This window comes from Lissotriton helveticus, chromosome 9 (assembly GCF_964261635.1).
Source record: "Lissotriton helveticus chromosome 9, aLisHel1.1, whole genome shotgun sequence".
In the NCBI taxonomy this organism is placed as follows: Eukaryota; Metazoa; Chordata; class Amphibia; order Caudata; family Salamandridae; genus Lissotriton; species Lissotriton helveticus.
The window spans coordinates 659594376-659611743 of NC_136070.1; positions in this window are offsets into that span (position 1 = coordinate 659594376).

Below are 17368 nucleotides of genomic sequence, written 5' to 3' on the forward strand. Positions count from 1 at the left end.
TTGTACTATATGTACACGAGGTTGACGGTTGTTCATTGTCAGTGTTAACGCAGGACTTTGGTGGTAAGCAAAGACCGTGCGCTTACTTGTCAGCCACATTGGATAATGTTGCAAGAGCACTTCCTAGCTGTCTGAGGGCCACAGCGGCTGTCGCAGTGGCAATCCGGCAGTCGGAAGGACTCGTCTTGAATTCTAATTTGACCGTGATGGTACCGCATGCTGTGGACACATTGCTAAATAAAACCAAAACGCAACACCTTACAAGTGCATGTCTCACCGGATATGAATTGACATTGTTTGCACCACACATTACGATCACTCAATGTGCAAAATTGAACCCTGCCACGTTGCTACTACTCCCTATGTGTGAACGTGATACAGATCTCCATGACTGCATTTATCGTTCCGAAGAAGAAACCAAAGGCAGAGTTGACCTTACTGACACCCCTCTAGATGACCCTCAAGGGGAGTTATTTGTGGATGGGTCTTGTTTTAAACTAGCAGATGGAACAACAACAGCTGCATAGGCAATCACAACTTTGAAAACGATCGTTGAAACGTTACGAGTACCTCACCGGTCAGCTCAGGCTGCCGAACTCATGGCCCTGTTGCGAGCATGTGAGTTGAGTGAGGGACTTGAAGTCAACATTTACACGGACAGCCAATACGCCTTTGGCGTGGCCCATAGCTTTGGGCGGCTGTGGAGGGAGCGGGGTTTCCTTACTTCCCATGGCCAGAAAATTCAGAATGGTCCCTTGGTTGTACGACTGTTGCATGCCCTCACCTTACCCAAGAAGGTAGCCATCATCAAGTGCAGTGCACACAAAGGCAATAGTGGATGAAGTGGGGGAGGGAAATGCTTTCGCAGATCAGTTGGCCAAACAGACAGCACAAACCCCGATGTCAACTATGTTCGTAAATACCTCTGCACGATGGGTGGAGGACTCTGAATTGTTTGATAATACTATAGAAAGTGTGAGAATGTTGCAGAAGGAAGCCACTCCCGCAGAATTAGAGAGATGGGAAACGGAGGTAGGAAGGTTGGATGAAAATAATTGCTGGATTGATTTGACCGAAAAACAGAGATGGCTATTGCCTAATGCACTAGTACAGGCTGTCATGACTATGGCACACGGACCGGCACACACGGGAGCAAAAGGTATCTGCGGGCTCCTGGACCCAGTTTGGAACAACCCTAATATTCAAAGGACGGCTGTCCGGTTGGTCCAATACTGTATGGTCTGTTTACAACACAATCCAGGGAAAGGAGAAAGTGTCTTGAGCGGGAATTTTGCACCTCCCTCATTGCCTTTTGAGGTGCTCCAAATGGATTATATCCATATGGAGCGCGTCAATAATTTGAAATACGTTCTGGTGGTGGAATGTGCTTTTAGCAAATGGGTTGAAGCCTATCCCACCAAAGAGAATACTGCAATGGCCACCGCAAAAGCCCTCTTAGAAGAGTTTGTGCCTCGCTTTGGATTGCCCCGTTTGATCTGGTCGGACAATGGGGGGCACTTCCATGGGGCCCTTGTCAAGCATATCTGTGAGGGTTTACACATTAAACAGAAGTTCCACGCTGCCCGACATCCGCAATCAGCAGGGCTCGTGGAAAAATATAACGACATGCCTCTAGCTCTCATGTCATTACGCGTTACCCCACATTCTCGTTCTGGCCTCTCCCCGTATGAGATAATATTTGGTCGGCCTGCTAATGTATGGGGGGTACCCGGGACCACGTTCATTTGCAGATATTGAATATCCTATGTTTATTGATTACCTATATGCTCTGACTAAAGACCTTTGTTCTGTTCATCAGCAGGTAGCTTCTGTACTGCAGCCACTGCCAGAGGGCCCCGGTCATCGACTGCAACCCGGCCAATGGGTATTGGTGAAGAAATTTGAGCGAGATACCAGTTTGGCTCCAAGGTGGTCCGGGCCACACCAAATACTCCTGGCCACCAGGACGGCGGTTAAAGTAGATGGGAGAAAGCATTGGATACATGTCTCCCATCTAAAGAAACTGCCTCTTCCGCTTCCTTTTGATCAGCAATGCCCCGGGGGAATTCTGACGCAGGAAACAGAGAGCCGCTGCACTTGTACCCTTTTCGGACGCCTGCAAGATTGAACGGAGGCTAGGGGAGGAGAAGGCGAGACCAGATGACTTGGTCCCTATTACGTCTGCAAAAGCTTTGAATCCTGCTATCAGTACCCCGGCGAGTGAAAGTTCTCATGTGCGTGAAGTACCTGGCATCCTTTTTCCGGATCAGGAAGTGCCGGGTAATGTGCGATACAACCTACGGCCAAGAAAGCCAAAAGACGGCACCTCAGACCCCATCTCCAGGAGATAGGGAAAGACTTAATTGCATAAGACAGGGTTTGCTAGTTCTTTTGGTCTGAGGGGCTGAGCGAGACACTGGACTGAACCCGTTGAGAGCTGGAACTTTGATCATTGTGCTCCGTTCAGAAAGAAGACTCAAATCTGCATAAAAGGCCTAGGTTGTGCAACGGAGGTAAACTGGAGTACTACTGGTTGGTTTTGTCTGGGATGAACGATGGGAGTCTCCCTGTAAGACTCTGACGGACACAGGAAGAAGAACCCTCTGGCAGGACGGACTGCTAGGCCTACTTTGGAATTTTAGCTAGGAATGTACCCTTTTGGTCGTATTGTTTTAGAAGAAGAATTCCCGATTGCCCCACGATACGTACCCTTTTATGAGCCATAGTTTTCCACATGGACCACGAAGGTCAAGGTAGCATTTGTAGTGGTTATAGCTGTTATTGTAGCAGTGTTTATTGGCTTGTTCATATATTTAGAACATGAATATCCTTTGCAGAAGTTGTTGCCATCCACTGCTGCACCCTCTGAGCATTTTCTGTTTACGTTGGCACCTCACAAAGAAAGACATCGCCAGAAATATGCTAAAAATGTATTTGTTGAAATGCTTCATCAAACACACAGTGTCACCAACACTACTGATTGCTGGGTTTGTGGGCTTCTACCGTCTGTGGTGCACAACCATGATCTATTTCTCTCACGTCCTTTATCCTATCTGGGCAGCTGTGAGGCTTGGTACAAATTGTTTTTAATCGTAAACAACTAGAGGGTATTTATTTACAAAAAATAGCAAAGAACTCCGTCAAAAGAGTGGTCAGGTAGAACAGTCACCAAACCCCCATCAGTGTTTCGTGCAAATGCATTCACTCTGCCACAAACAAATTGTGAAAATACCAAGATGAAAAAGAAACCCTCAGGCACCCACTCAAGGCAGGTAGCCGTTTGTCTTCATTGGGTTCCTATGGTTAGTGCGTGTGAAATTACATCGAACCAAACGTTAATAAGTGCAAATTAAAATGAGTATGGATCACTCCCTCAACCAACACTTTTAATGGAGAGGTGATTCGAACTCAGTTAAAAACTCAGACTCCCTTTACCATTTGGCAGTTCACATGTCTTAGTAAGAGATTACTTGGTCTTTGGAAATGTTCTAATTTTCTTCTGCATTAGAAGGTGGTACAGGTGCATCAGAGCATACAGTAATATAATTTCCTGACTTTTCAATATGTGGTGTGCTTGAAGGCAAAACAGCAAAGAAGGGGTCAGGATTTTGTTCCTTTTCAGCAAGGAGGTTGACTTCTGTCACAGCCGTTCAAGAGCATGGTCTGAGTCACAGGACATTGTCACATCAGGGGTTATGTGGGGCACTGGTTCATGCTTTGTCTGCATGTTACTGACCTGTCTATGGGTTCTCCGAGATTGAACTGGCCTTGCCAGAAAAAGAAAGCAAGGAGATGTTTTGGGTCTTGCCTGAAATTTGGGGTTCCTCAAAACTGGAGGGACACATCTCAGATGTAGCACCTAGATGTAATTTAGCACTAGAAGACACAACAGAGGAGTTAGAAAATTCAGGATTCAAACAAATACTTTCCTTAACTGCACTTTGAGACATGTTACTATGGCTGTCCTGAGTGGAATCTGACTGATTAGCCACAGGATTATTTACACAATTACTAGACCAGCTCTGAGGGGACCGCAAAAGAGCGAGCAAGGTTTCATTCTCCAGTTCTAAGGAGGCTAACATAGAAGCTGAAAAGTAGTCTTGTACCAGGGTTTTAGATTCCCACTTGAACTCTGGGTTATAATTTTTTAACAGAGTCTGAAACATTTTATTATCCATTTGTAATTCCAAAATCTTCGCTTCAAATATATCCTGTGAAGAATGAAGATCTTTTTCTACAAGGACAGCGGTAGACTTTGAAACTTCACAACAATCAACAGAACTAAACTTTGGATTTTGTTTAAACTGGCTACTAGTGGTCTGTGTTTTATTAGGTCTTCGCTCTCTTTTGACAAACTGATCCCAGTTTACTTTGAAAGTAGTATTTAACAAGGTTCCTCTAGTATTCAGTGTTGTGATCTGTACCGGGCTAACAGACTGGGTAACATCATCTGAATGGAAAACAGAGGTTATGAAATGAATCTGCTCTTTCTTTGGCTACTGTGTGGTTAAACATGCTTTAACTGGGGTCATTGAACTACCAGTTTGGTAAGATGCTGATAAATACGGTGTCTGGAAATTATCTTCAAAGAAAACATTGTCTTGACAGGGGGTCTCTGAATTACAAACATCAGGAAAATGTCCCCTAATAGTACCACTCTCTAAATTACTATTTTGTCTTTCTGCTGCTAACAAGGTTTGCAGAAATTCATTTTCATCCTGTAGGTCACAGGCTGACATCAGGTGAGGATGAGGGTTACAGATGGAATAAACAACTAACATAGACGGATCAGCTGACCACAGGGAATAATATTCAGCACGTAAGAGTCTGTTTTGTTCAATGAATTGATCTCTAGAGTCTAAGGACTTTCTACTAGGTTGTCTAGAACTGTGATTTGGTAATGGATGTCTGCCAACCTGCGCAGACTTTCTGGATCTGACACTAAATATCTTGGCAAGGACTGACTGGGAGAGCTCTGAGAAATAAAAGGAGGTAGCTAACTGAATGCAAAGAAACCTCAGAAGTGACCCTGGAAATGTGGGTTGGTCATTCTCTCAGGGACTGTCCGGGACTATGTGGGGAACACAGTCAGGGACTTGGGCAAGGAGTGGGCACTGGGTAGAAAACTTACACAGGAAGAGGAGTACAGCGCTGCCCGGGATCATACAGAAGTCAGAGGAGAAAAAGGGTTCCAAAGGGGAAGCCTGTTCCAGTGAACAAGATGGGTAAGACTTAGAAAGGAAGGTCACTCACAAAGCAATTTAGCATTCAGAATAACTACACCCAGGACGAATGTGCAAGACATATATATGAAACAAAATTAACAATAAAGGGGTGTGTGGGGTAAAGCACTCAGGAGCGCCACACGGGAAGACTGAAGCTCAGTAAGTTTCTTACCCACAATTGCTGTTACAGATACTGACTGCAAATACCCACATGTAGGATATGCATGCAAAGGCAGGGTCTGGGGAGCAAATACCTATAGTGATGTTATAAATGTAACTCAAAAACAAAACTCACAGTGAACAAGAAACACCACCTAGGTAGTCAGCTGAGCCCACGGATCCTGGCGATCAAACAGGAACGCGCAAGGCAGCAACAGCAAAGGGGTAGAACTAAACACAAGCACAATAGCCAAGGAGCTAGCAAGGTGGAGTGCTTAACAGGAAAGGAAGGAAATGACAGGGCACACTTGGCGGAAAGCAGGTAAAAAACATACAAGGTAACAGAAGTAAGACAGAAGAATAGAAAGGCAGCAAACTAGAACTGGAACCAAGGAACTGGGAAGCAAGGCAGGGACTGGAAACGGATATACAGAGGGGAGGCTACAAGGGTATACTAGAATAGTGCAGGTTAAGGAATCAAGAAAACAAAGAAGCATAGAAGGCAGTATTGGGGCAGGAACAATAAGTGAGCTAAGGCTCAGGAGTCAAGGCAGCACTGCAGGAAGTGCTGGTTCAGGAACAGGGAATTACTAAAGCTTCAAGGAGTCAAGGTAGCACTGCAGGCAATACTGGTTCAAGGAAACAGGACATAGCTACAGCTCAGGAAACAAGGAGTCAAGAGAGCACTCTAAGCAGTGCAAATCGGGAACAAGACATAGCTAAGCCCAGGAACAAAGAATAATTATAGCTCAGAAACTCAGGAAAGAATGTAGCACTGCAGGCAGTGCTATTTCAGGTACAGGGAATAGCTATAGCTCAGGAACTCAGGAAACAAGGTAGCACTGCAAGCAGTGCTAATTCAGGAGAAGGGAAACTGCTTCAGTTCAGGAACAAGGAATACTAAGGCTATGAGGTCAGGGTAGCGCTAATTCAGGAACAGGGAAAACAGCAGCATGTCAGGAACAAGGCATAATTAAAGCTCAGGAAACACTGGAAACAAGAATAGCAAAAGCTCAGGGAACTCTGGAAACAAGGATTGGTCTCACCAGTAAACAGGTACAATGACCAACCCTTGCCTGAAGGGAGCTGGGGCTTAAAAGAGCTCACAGTAATCCCATGCAGCTGGTGTGAGCAGGCTAGCAGCAGCCAGCCACAGGTGAGCTGAATTCCTCCACCCATGCTTGGCCTACCGGGGTGGAGACAAAGCAGTGAGCAGGGAATTCTGTGTAATGGAGTTTCAGGCATGAGTAGGCTGGCTTTAAGTCTAAGCAGGTTGGCTTTCACAAAACCCGGCATGGATTGGGAATGGATGTCAATTCACAAATAGTGTCCAAATGGCTGGAAGTCAAGATATGCATGCAGGGGAGTGTCAGGAAGCATATTAGAACACTGGAGAGTCCCACAGTTCAGCCCCCTGGTGGTGGACACGAGAACACAGGGAGAGAATCGTGACACTCTTAGATGCCTCCCAATCAGGTTTTCAAAAGGCCTGTAGCACTGAAACAGCCATGCTCAACATCACTGACGATATCCATCGCTCCCTAGACAAAGGTGAATCCTCTCTTCTCATTCTTCTTGACCTCTCCGCTGCCTTTGATTCTGTTAACCATGCTGCCCTACTCAACATACTCAAAGACCATTTTGGCTTTGACAGAGCTGTTCTCAAGTGGTTCACCTCCTTTTTCCAACATAGAACCCAACAAATTAAAATCAGCAATTTCCTTTCCAAACCTCTAGCAGTCACCATGGGCGTCCCCCGGGGCTCCATTCTCTCTCCCACCTTATTCAACCTCTTCATGGAACCCCTCACCCTCATCCTCAAACAAGCGAAAATCGGTTACCACCTCTATGCCGAGGACACCCAACTTTACTATAGGATCAAATCCTATCCGATGTTCTACATCTAAACGATGCCTTGACTAAGATCCAACTATGGTTCCATCGCAACCACCTCAAACTCAACCCCAAAAAACCTGAAATCATTCCATTCTCTCCTAAAAATAACCTGCTCCCCATTCATCACATTCATCACTGGATCTCTGACATCAAAGCCCTCAACTGCTCTCTCTCCATCTCTAACTCAGTCAGATCCCTCGGCATCAGCATTGACCAGAACCTCAGTCTTACCCCCACATAAAAAACTCGTCCAAAGGTGTTCTTTTCATACTCCAGCATCTCAAAAAAATTCAAACCCTTCATTCCAGCAGGTGTCTTTAAATCGTTGGTCATCTCAAGAATTGACTACAGTAATGCCACTCTCACAGGAACTCCTAAAGTCCGCCTTGCTCCTATCAAATCCATTGTCAACCTTGCTGCCAGGCTAATTACTGGCTGCAAACAATTTGACCGCATCTCCGCCGTTCTCAAAGACCTCAAATGGCTCCCGATTGAAGGCAGAACCAACTACAAGACTGCTTGCATCACCCACAAAACCCTACATCAAAATACCCCATCTTACCTCACTGACAAACTCCACAAAGCGGGCTGCACCAGAAAAATGAGGAGCACTAACGCTCTTATCCTTGTCCCTCCTCTACTAAAAAAGAAATCAACACAATCTAGCTCTTTCTCTGGAAATGCACCCTCTGTATGGAATGCTGTCCCTAAAGAGCTACGCTGTAACCCCTCCTACCTCTGCTTCAAAAAAGACCTCAAGCTGCTCCTTCTCAACAAATACTGGGGCTCTTAATACACAGCCACTGGCTATCAATTCCTACTCTGCCTTATCAGTATTGATCCCATCCACTCATTCCTGCTCTACTGTCTTCGATCTGTTATTTGACCTTGCTCTTCCCTGTTCTGCAACACTTAAAATATGCGCCAGGTGTGCAAATTGTTTATCTTATTATTTCAATCTACCAAATCTATACTTTTACTTTGTATTATCAATAACTTGTAAATCGCTTTGATACTCTTGGGTCCAGCCAGCGCTATATAAAACTTTTAAAATAAATAAATAAGGGGTTACAGACCTCTATCAAAGAAGCAGTGGAGGACACTATGTCTAAGAGGAAGGGGTGCAATCCTTCAGAAACTGAGTACTTCTTTGACTCTGACGAAGACAGACCTGCAAACCCAAAAAAAGGGCAGAAAGACCCTAAGAAAGACCAAGCATCTGAATAGACCCCTGAACACCAGGTTACGGGCAAGGAGGGATGAACCCCTGTCCTTCACCAATGGTAGCCTTAACACTACAAAAGACTGGGGTAACCTTCTTGCTGCAGTAGATGATGATTGTCTTCTGCAGCACAAGAAGGAGTGATGTCATCAGCGGCAAAAAAGAGAACCAGGAATCACTCAGCCTGGATAAATATATGGTCGATGCCAATTACAATGAAAAGAGTTTGAGGAGTTTGTCTTTGACCCTGATGAAGGTTTAAATACCTTTGAGAGCCTAGACAATGACTTACAGGGCACATCAACAACTAAGCTAGTTAAGGATCCTTTGGGGAAGGATATGTTCAGCCCAGATACAGCCGCGCTAGTGCAGGTAAGAGCGGTGGGGCGGTGGGGCCGTGTGGGGGTTATTTTGACAGACAATGACGAGGGAAAATTAATTATGTATTTAAATTTCCCACGTCATCGTCCTTTGAAATACCCCCACATGGCCCCACCGCCCTACTGCTCTTACCTGGACGTGCCACGGCTGCCCAGATACCATAAGGCACCCACGTAGCTCTGAGTGGTGGCCACTGACACACGTGGCAAAATTTATAAAACATTGAGAGGCAGTATTGGAATTTGATGTGGGCTGAATGCCCCAGGCCACTGACAGATAATAAGGCATGTCATTCACCCAACCAAGATCCAGAGCTAAGAACATTCCTGTTCAAATCAGGTAAAGACCCCAGAAAGAGCCTACAGTGATTCCTAAAACAATGTCAGGACCAACTTTTGGACGTCTTGGGCCGTTTGGCACGTATATTAGACATGGCTGAAGAAGCACACATAAATAACACAGAAAAAGACGTGGAGTTCTTTAGGGGTTGGAGCCAAAGGGTGGTCTGGATGTTGAGCAACGCCAATGCAGGCCTGATATATGATAGCAAAAAGGACATCCTTACCTTGGGGGCCTCCTATTTGGGCACAACTTCATTAAGTCTTAGGGCAAGTATGTGTCCACTTTTACTTCTTTGAGTAAGGCTCAATATAACATAAGGCATGTGTTTGAGAAACACGTTTTTGAAAAGGCTGACAGGAGGGAACTGCTGTTGGCTGAGGAGTAACAAGGTTCCACATTACACTCAAAGCCAGTACTCCCAGAATTCAAGGGGATATGGCAGAGGTTTCCAAATCTCATAAGTATTCTCCTGGCAGAGTCGGAGATCTAGAGCCAAAGGGGGAAGAGATAGAGCTCAAGGTACAGGACATGAAGGTAAGTGCCACGATTTATACTAGTTCTTCCCAAGTAAAGGTATATGGAAGGCTTAAAGTATTTTTACACAAATGGGGAGAAGTGACAAATAACCCCTGGGTTCTGCAAACTATTATAGGTTTCAAGATAGATGTTTAGGAAACTCCTTTTCAGAGCTCTCAACCCCGTGAGATTGTCTTCGACAAGAGAGAATGGATTTGGTGGATGTTGGCATTGCTCAAATGTTGCAAAAGGGCTCAATAATAAAACTTGTAGACTCAAACGAAAGATTTGTAAGTGCAATATGGTGACCTTTGTGAGAGAGGAAATCCACTAATAATATAGTTAGACAACATCATGCTGATGAGTCAGGTAAAAGCAGAATTAATGGATCATTCATGTTTGAACTTCTAGAAGACCTGAAACTCATTGTGAATGTGGAGTAGTTAGTATTGGTACCAAGTCAGTCATTGGATTTCTAGGTTTTCAGGTTAATATTCTATGAACCCAGTTACTTCGCCCTTAGAAAAGATAAAGAAAATAAGGAACGAAGGATGATACATCCTAGGAAAGGAGGTAGTAACACGCGGGACTTGGCAAGGACTAATGGCTTCCTGTCCTCTTCTATTCAGGCAGTTTCTCCAGGAACCCTGCCTTACAGGGCTCTTCAGAGGTTAAAGACAGTAGGTTTGAAGAAAGGTCTATGGTATGTGGATTCCATGAATTTGTCTCCAGAAGCTCGAACAGATCTAGGGCTAGATGTAGGTAATTTGGATTTACCAATTCATAAATACCGAATTTTACCGATTCGGTATTCATGAATCAGTAAATCCAATGTAGGTAAACATTCGGTAAAAAATACAGAATCGGTAGGATTCGGTATTTACAGAATCGGTAATTACCGATTCGGTAAATACCAAAAAATTCAAGGGTGGCAGGGTGTCACTTTGACACCCTGTTGCATCCCTGATTAGGGCTTGTGTGCCATGTGGCACACATACATGCCCTTAGGGCATGTACGTGTGCCACATGGCACAGGTGTAAATGCACATATTTGCCTTTGCATAGGAATTCGTTATTTACCACCAATTAATAATTTGTTGTAAATAATGAATCCTGAAAGCACTGTAGCACTGTTTACAGTGCTACCTACATATCAAAATGCAGATTGGTCATTTTACCGATTCGGTAAATTACCGATTCGATAAAAATGACTGAATCTGCATTTTCTTATGCCCCTACATCTCAGTATCCAAATACCGGTCGGTAACGGCCAAAAATGTGTATTTTTGGCCGTTACCGACCGGTATTTGGATACCTACATCGGGCCCCAAGAGAGGTGGCTGAACAGCCTAGAGATCTGGAATAGCAAAGCTATTTTTAGAAATTTGCCAGAGTTTATTTTAGAGACAGATGCCAGTTCTTTGGGCCGGGGGGCTCGCCTGAACAGCCTAGAGACAGAAGGGATTTGGGCGAGAGAAGAGAAACTGTTGCACATAAGTTGCTTGGAGTTTATGGCAGGACTGAATGATTTGAGGAGATTCAAAACCTACTTAGCTTTTCCGCCATTTGCAATTATCCAGCGAGTATTATACAAAGTCTGTAAGGAGTGGTGCAAGTTAATTCTTGTGATCCCCTTTTGGGCTTCTCAAGTTTGGTCCCCAGGGGTAATGGAGCTTGCAGTAGAGGAACTTCACTTTAATCCGGTACATCAGGGTTTACTGGTGAGTCCAGATGGAGAGGAGCACCCTTTGGTAGTAGAACGAAAGTTGAACCTTCTTTTTTGGAGGATATCAGGAGTTCTGGAAGATTCTCCGGCCTTTCAGGAAAGGCTAAGGACTTACTGGACGAGTCATGGGCACCAGGTACTAGGAAAAAATATAAAGGGTTTGGTGTAGCTGAAGAAGTTGGTGCATGGAAAGGAGTCTGGATCCTGTGGAGACTTCTGTGACAAATTTGGAAAATGACCTAGCTGAACTATTTCAGGCAGGTTTATCTTACAAGACCATTAATTGCCATAGGTCAGGCATTTCAGCTTGCCATGCCCTAGTAGGTGACATCGCAGTTAGATGCGATCCACTAAAATGTAGAATGATGAAGGGAATCAGACTTAAAAGACCACCTAGGGCGTATTACGCTTCCTTATGGGATGTACATTTGGTATTCAAACTCTTTGTTTCATGGCCAGGTAATAGTTAACTTTCTCTGAAACAGATTTGCCAGAAATTAGCAACACTTCTCTGCTTAGTATTTTTAAGGAAGGTTTCAGATGTTACAGTTCTAGAGAATTGCAACAGAATTTATTCATTAGATGGTGTCCATTTTGATATTTGGAAGAAAACAAAAAATATGTCTGGTCATGTTTTCTATCATTCTTTCAAGGATTGTACAACTGTGTGTGGTAAGTTGCAATAAGGTATATGAGCAAATAATGCTAGGATTTAGACATGATGGTGATACTCAACTACTAACATCCTATGTGAAACCACAACAAACAGTATCTACCGCCACAATAGCTAGGTGGGATGGAGCAATAATGAGAGAAGCATGCATAGATCTATTAAAATTTGGTGTACATTCAGCCAGAGGCACAATGGCCAGTAAAGAATTCTGGGCTGGCGGCTTTCTTTCCAAAATCATGAGAGCAGCAGACTAGTCCAATGCCAGCAAATTTCTATTTGAGACCAGTGAAGCTTGTAAGCAACATAGTTATGGAAAGCTATGAACATGCAGAATGATAGCCTACGGTCTTGTAATGAAATGGCAATTCTCCAATTAACATGCACAGAGAATCTTGATTTCATTAAAGGCAATGGAGGCTATCATTATCCCAGCCACCGCACCCGCACACTGTATTACTTGTACGGGTAGTGTGAAAAAATGCATGAAAAAAAATATACTGTCTGTTTAAAAAAAAAAAAAAAGTATTGGTCTTTATATCCACCTTTGTGGGGAGAATATTATTAACTTGTCTTGTTTGCCATAGTAAGCAGTTCTTGACCGGACTGGACCTAGAGGAGAAGTTGGAATTCTTTCCTGACGAGTACATCATGTGAGATGTTTCAAGTTACTTCAAGTTATCTTCATGTTGCAACCTAAAAAGAGGAAGATAGCTGTGCATCATGATCATATATACTGTGTTGTAATTCCAGAATGGAACATTTTACTTTGTGATATTTTTAAGTTCTTTAAAGGGCTGCATGTGGGGCAACAGTAAAGGTTTATACAGACTGATAGCCTCCATTGTCTTTAATGGAACCAAGATTCACTCTGTAGGAGAGTAGGGTCTGCTTCCTATGGTTACCCCTGCTTTTTGCTGTGTTTCACTGATTTCTCGACTTTAGTCTGGCTGTGGCACTGCTAATCAGGAACACATCCTAGCTGTTCTCTCTCTAAATTGATTCCATGTACATTAGGTACATACTAGATTGGTTACTGAGTTACCTTGTGAGCCCCTAGTATATGGTATCTTAGGTACCATGGGCATAGGTACCCCAGAGGCCTACCAGGGGCTGAAGCATGTATTATGCCACCCCTGGGAAGCCTTCCCAAATGGCACCACAGGCCTGCACTTGCAGCCTGGGTAAGGAGGTGTAAGCACCCCTTACTGGGATATAGTATACCTATATTCACCATTTAAAACAGACACATATTAACCTATAAGTCAGTCCTATGGCAGGCCTTGACAATCCTGAAGGCAGAGTGCTTGGTTTTGTGTGAGAGGGTGCCCTAGCATGAGCTGAGCCCCTCTGCAGCTTACAGAATCCCTTCCTTATAGCTGTTCTGTGATATACCATATACTCTTAAGTGCATTATAATCCTCGCGGTTACTGCTAACTTTGGTTTGGCTTTATCAAAACATGTCGTGTTTGGTGTCAAACACTTTGGAATACTACCCCCCCCCCCCCCCTGCCAGTCTGGTGGCAGGGGTAGCATTCCACCCTTCTAGAGGGAGAAGACATGTACACACTGGTATGCCCGGTTAAAGTTTTACGGAGCCTCAGCATCACAAAATGGATGCAGCTGCTGCTGGACGAAACTCCGACAGTGGAGGCCTGGACAATAGGTTTCCTGTCCAGGGAGGTGCCAGCACCTCCCCAGACATGCTTAAGTGTACTGGAGCAGGGTTGGTTGCATTCAGTGAATGCTTTTGAGACACTGCCTGGGCACACAAGGTGCTCCATGCATTTCCCAGTTCAAACCAGTTGCTGGGGCACTCAGCCCCAGCTCTGGCACGCAACTGGACAAAGGGGAAGGGGTGTAACCACCTCCTCCTCAGGTCCTCCCATAGGTGGGACCCTAGAGTTATCCCATCCCCTAAACTTAGTATAAGTATAGGAACCCAGTCTCTGGGACTTTAGATTACCCTGGACAAAACTCTGAAGACGAAATCCTGAACCTTCGACATTCCATATCGACTGGAAGACAGAAGAAATCTCCCTTGGGGTCAAGGAGTGACCCCCCTGTTCAAACAGGCACCTAAGAGCATCTTGCTGGTCTTTTCAAGGCATTTTCAAGGCTCCCGTCAGATCCCGAAGAATCTGCGAGACAGGACAGAGACTTCCAGACTTCTCTGAGGTCGACACAAGATCCCAGTAAAGCTGAGACCCTGAGACATCCTGCAATTTTGCAACTGCACCTACTTCCCAAAGTTTCCCGAAGTTGTGCATAGAGCTATTTGTTGCCCTGGCCCGAGCACCTTCTGCACCGAAGCTGAGAGGCCTACACTCCACGAGTGTTCCGTGAGTCTCCTTTTTTCACTGTAGCTGGAGGCTCCTTCGCGATCCCTAGTCTGTTGGCTAGTGGGTCCCCACAAAGGACAATCCTTTGTGTCTTGAGCTTTCCTGGTTGCTCCAGACGTGCTCTGACTCCCCTCCAAAGGGTGAGTCCCTCAGACTTTGATGGTCTGCACCAAAGCCTATCTTGTCATCTTGCGTGGGTTGCTGTTGCCAAGGCTTGTTGGGTCCAATCGGATATTGACGCTGCAGCACTCGACATCCTTCATGGGACAGCTCAAATCCAGCTCCTGGTCATTGTCAACGCCTCCTGGTCCTCGTGGCTGAGGAGTCAAGCTTCACCTACTTCACCTTAAAGCACCCAACATCGACTGGCATCTTCCTGTCGCCATCCTGGTCACTGGCTAGTGACCCAGACTCTGTCCCCTCTGCTTTCAGGTTCTTCAGATCTCTGATCCACCCTTGGATCCGCCCAGACACTTTTCTTCTGGTCGCCTGCAGCACTTCTTCACAGCTCTCCATTGGAATCAACGACGAAACCCTACACCAAAAGACACCTATGCACCCGGCTTCCCTGGGTGAGGTAACACGAGTACCCCAGTGCTCCCATGGGTCTTGACTCTCGAAGTGTCTAAGTCTAAAGGGGTTCCATCGTAGTTCACTCCGAAGTGTCCTTAATCTTTAAAATTGTAACTTGGTTTTCCTCCATAGAAGTCAATGGTGATTCGCAGCTGTGTTTAGACACTGCACACGTCCCCCGTAGGTCTCCTGCGTCCCTACCTTGGGTGGTTCCTGGTTGCCCCAGCGGTTCTACAGGCCCTAGGCCTCACTTCTATCCCTCACGTGGTTCTTATACCACTATTTTAGTACATGGTTTGTCAGGCCCCTAGGGCATAATGTATACTGTGCTATTTACTGTATGCTATTTAAAGTTCTTGTGTTGTACTTTGGCCTCTAGCCTCATAAAGAGACTAGAGGGGTTGTGTTTAGAATACATACATATATATTTGACATATACCTTGTGTGGTGTACTTTCATTTGATCATTCAAGAGATTATAGACTGGTAAAACAAGCTGCTTTTCATTCCTTCAAGACGTAGCCTGAAGACTGCTCTCCACAGCCACCACTAGGATAGCTTTCTATAAAGGTTGTCTTAAACCTACCATCAATATGGGTTGTTTGGACTAGTGCAAGGTGTAGGAAGGTGGAATCTGACTTTATGGTTACCCCAACTTTTTTCCTGGTGTTTTGCTGGTCTTCGACTTAGTTGGCCTGGGCCCCAGACTATCTGCTTTCTCTATAAAATGAACTCCATGTACTTTAGGTACATACCAGATTGGTTACTGGGTCACTCTTGTGAGTCCCTGTATAAGTGTACCATAGGTACCCAGGGCATAGGTGTACCCTAGGCCTACCAGGGGCAGCAGCATGTATCGTGCCACCCCTGGTTTGCCTTCCAAACTGACACCACAGGTCTGTTCACACAGCCTGGGTAAGGTGGTGTAATCACCCCTTACTTAGATATAGTATACCTATATCTACCTTTATATATAGACACATATACACCTATAAGCCACTCCTATGGTAGGCCTCGACAATCCTTAAGGCACAGTGCTTGGTTTTATGTGAGAGGGTGCCCTAGCATGAGCTGAGCCCCTCTGCAGCTTTCGGAACCATCTTTTTATAGCTGTTCTATGATATAGCCATACCATATACTCTTAAGTGCATTATAATGCTTGTGGTTAATGCTAACTTTAGTTTGGCTTTATCAAAACATGTTGTGTAAGGTGTCAAACACTTTGGAATACTACCCACCGTCAATTCTGGAGGCGGGGTAGCATTCCACCCTTCTAGAGGGAAAAGACATGTAAGTTACTGCTTTACCCGGTTAAAGTTAAACAGAGCCTCAGCATCACAAAAGGGATGCTGCTGCCACAGACACGAGTCTGACCTCCTGTTGCTGGGGGAAACTCCAGCAAGGGCGGCCTGGACAATAGGTTTCCTGTCCAGGGAGGTTCCAGCACCTCCCCAGGCAGGGGTTTTGTGTATTGGGGCAGGGAGGGCTGCATTCAGTGAATGCATCTAGACACTGCCTGGGGCACACAAGGTGCCCCATGCATAGCCCGGTTCAAACCAGTTGCTGGGGCACTCCAGCCCCAGCTCTGGTGCAAAACTGGACAAAGGGAAAGGGGTGTAACCACCCCCTTCTCAGGTCCACCCATAGGAGGGACCTAGTGAGGTAATCCAGCCCCCACCTTAGTATAAGTATAGGAGCCTTCGACATTCCATTCTGACTGGAAGATGGAAGACATCTCCCTTGTCGTCAAGGAGTGACCACCCTCTGCAAACAGGCAACAACAGCATCTTTGCTGGTCTACAGTTTCAAGGCTCCTGTCGGAACCCGAAGACTCTGCAACTCAAAAACTGGACTTCCAGACTTCTCCTACCCCGACCCACATTCACAGCAAAGCTGAGACCTGTGGCGGACACAAGAGATGTGGGACCAGACATCTTGGACATCCTGCATTTTGCTACCTGTACTCCTTTCCTGAAGCCTCGGTAAGTTGTGCATTGAGGTACGAGAAGCCCCAGCCCCGAGCACCATTTTCACTGAAGCTCAGGCCCCCACACTTCGCAAGTGTTCCGTGGGCCCCGACTTTGCATTTGAGCTTGATGTGTCGTTCCGGTTCCTTGCCCATTGGCTAGTGAGCCCCCTGAAGACGCCATCTTAAAATTACTTTGCTTTCCTGGTTGCTCCAGGGTTGCTCCAGCTTCACTGAAAAGGAGAAGCACCACAGACCTTGCTGGTCTGCAACAGAGCTAATCTTGACATCCTGCGTGGGTTGCGGTTGCCAAGGCTTGTTGGGTTAAATTTGGATACCGACACTGCAGT